Raw genomic sequence first — 2071 nt, 5'->3', positions numbered from 1 at the left:
GGGGGGGCGAGGGAGAGAGGGTCTAGGGTTTAGGGTGGGGAAGGGGTGAGAGTGGTTTGGGAATGAGTTCACGGGTCTGCGCCTTATATAGGTGTGGCCAAACTCCACGGGAGTCCAACTCCCGTGGAGTTACAGGCTTAATTTTCCAGAGAGCGATTCTCTGGAAGATTTAACTGAAACTCCACGGGAGTTGAACTCCCATGGAGTTTTTGCACTATAACAAACTTCACGGGAGTTGAACTCCCGTGAAGTTTGTTTAAGCAATAAAACTTCACGGGAATTGAACTCCTGTGAAGTTTTAGCAGTTAGTTAAAAATCTGCTAAACGTCATGGGAGTTCCAACTCCCGTGAATTTTCGGAAAAATATTTTCAAAAACCGACCTTGGTTCTTGAAAATAAGTTCGAAATAGGTCTTTTTTTTAGAATAAAAGTCCAAAGAGGATTGTTTTGAAAATTTGTCCAGCTAAAAGTTAACATTTTTATCACCTGTGTTCTTTATCATGAAGTTTTGATAAATGAGGATGTTTGTCGATAAAATGTGGGTATGATGGTTGATGTGGAGAAATTGCTTGTAAGATGGCTCGTGTAGTTGAAGGTGTTTGTCTTGCGGCCATTCAGTTTCAAGTGTAAGATTTAATCTCATGTCAGGAAAAAAGGCTTAGATGGAAAGACGGTCAATCCATCTATGTTATGAACACATACAACCACAATACACTGGAGGACCAGAATGTTCTAACCGACATGTCTGAATGATGATTGCAGCTTATGTATCAAACTTTCGCTGCCTTACGGGAATGCAAAAGTAGTGTGCTGGTCATGCATGACTATCTTTTTGAATTGTGATAAAATCAACGTCAGATAACTTTTTCGTTGCTTGTCACGGGATAAGCATGCACTATGTTTTGAACTCTGGTTACTTTCTGCAGGTCTTGTTTTATCCTCAATTTCTCCCTGAAGCTTGTGAATATTGTTTCTGGTGCAGTTGATGGGCTGAAGAAAGATGCAGAGAGCTCAGAAGAAAACTCAGAACCCATCACTTATGTACAGACTCAGTATACCACTTCTGACGTGATCCTGCAGTAATTGCAGTCAGTTAAGAATCGGTGTAATCACCCATGTTACTGTTAACTGCAGACTGTAAGACTGACTTGAGTCATGCTTTTGAAGAATTTATTATAAGCATTTATGTGATAGATTGCTACTCTTGAATTGTATAAGGAATGACACACCTCAAGAGAACAAGTAATTCTTTAGGATATTGGGTCCCAACCAAATCCGGAATTATTCTTCAACAATAACTCAATGGGTTCAATCTTCCTCTTCCAACTCTTGATCTTGTTCTTGTGAAGCACGTGGGGGGATCACCACGAGTTTAGCATCAGAGTGCAGAACCATATTCGCGTGTGGGGGCCACTCATCAAAGAACGCGGAAGCACGCGTTTTTCTTTTTGGTTTTTCGTTTCCACGTGAGCCCACCCGATAGTGTAGCCTATATATAGGGTATTTTGCTCTAGGGTTTCGGTGGAGCAAAGCTGGGTGCGGAGAAGAAAACACAGACGTGTGCAAGAGGTGGAAAAGGCGGCTTGTAGAGAAAAACAAAAGAAGAAAGAAAACCGCAGAGGTGCAAGGAGTTTTGTTGGCGGTGGCTTCGTGCAAAGTGCGGGGAAAAGCAGCGTGCAAGGCATGGGAAAAATAAAACAGAGGCTGTGATTTGGATTTTGGCAGAGCGCAGGCAGAGGACTTGACGGCTGTGCTTGGAGAAATATTGCAGCGACTTTTGTTAGGGTTTTGTGCATCCCCTTTTGTGAGAGAGTATTTGTATGAGGGATCTGAGAGTTTGTGTGAGGGTTTAGATTGAGTGATTATAAACCCTAGTTGTATCTCTCCCTCTAATAGTAGATCTCCCCCTCCTTGCCTCGTGGACGTAGGCTATTTGCCGAACCACGTAAAAGTTGTGTTCTTACCGTGATTTGTAATAGCTTGTAGGATCTCTCGACAGGTCAGTCCTAGAACTGATGAGAGGAAGAGCCGATATCTCACTTTGTTGAGATATCTGCTTCAGATTCTTGTT

At 42.4% G+C, this 2071-nt stretch overlaps 1 protein-coding gene across 2 annotated transcripts in view; it reads left to right on the top strand.

The window, feature by feature from the left end:
- LOC109827225 (protein PARTING DANCERS) overlaps nt 1-1193 on the top strand; it is a 19034-nt gene extending 17841 nt beyond the window's left edge. Inside the window, exon 9 of one of the 2 annotated variants that reach the window (XM_020394189.1) lies at nt 983-1193. The gene's annotated coding sequence lies outside the window, so the exon portion shown is untranslated. Of the gene's footprint in view, nt 1-926 lie in introns of both variants that reach the window. The other variant, XM_020394188.1, reaches the window with a different exon arrangement.
- Nucleotides 1194-2071: the final 878 nt, after the last annotated feature.

The sequence above is a fragment of the Asparagus officinalis genome, unplaced genomic scaffold (genome assembly GCF_001876935.1).
Source record: "Asparagus officinalis unplaced genomic scaffold, Aspof.V1 AsparagusV1_Un93, whole genome shotgun sequence".
In the NCBI taxonomy this organism is placed as follows: domain Eukaryota; kingdom Viridiplantae; phylum Streptophyta; class Magnoliopsida; order Asparagales; family Asparagaceae; genus Asparagus; species Asparagus officinalis.
Note: the sequence above shows the minus strand (reverse complement) of the source record. Positions and strands in the feature narration are given on the sequence as shown.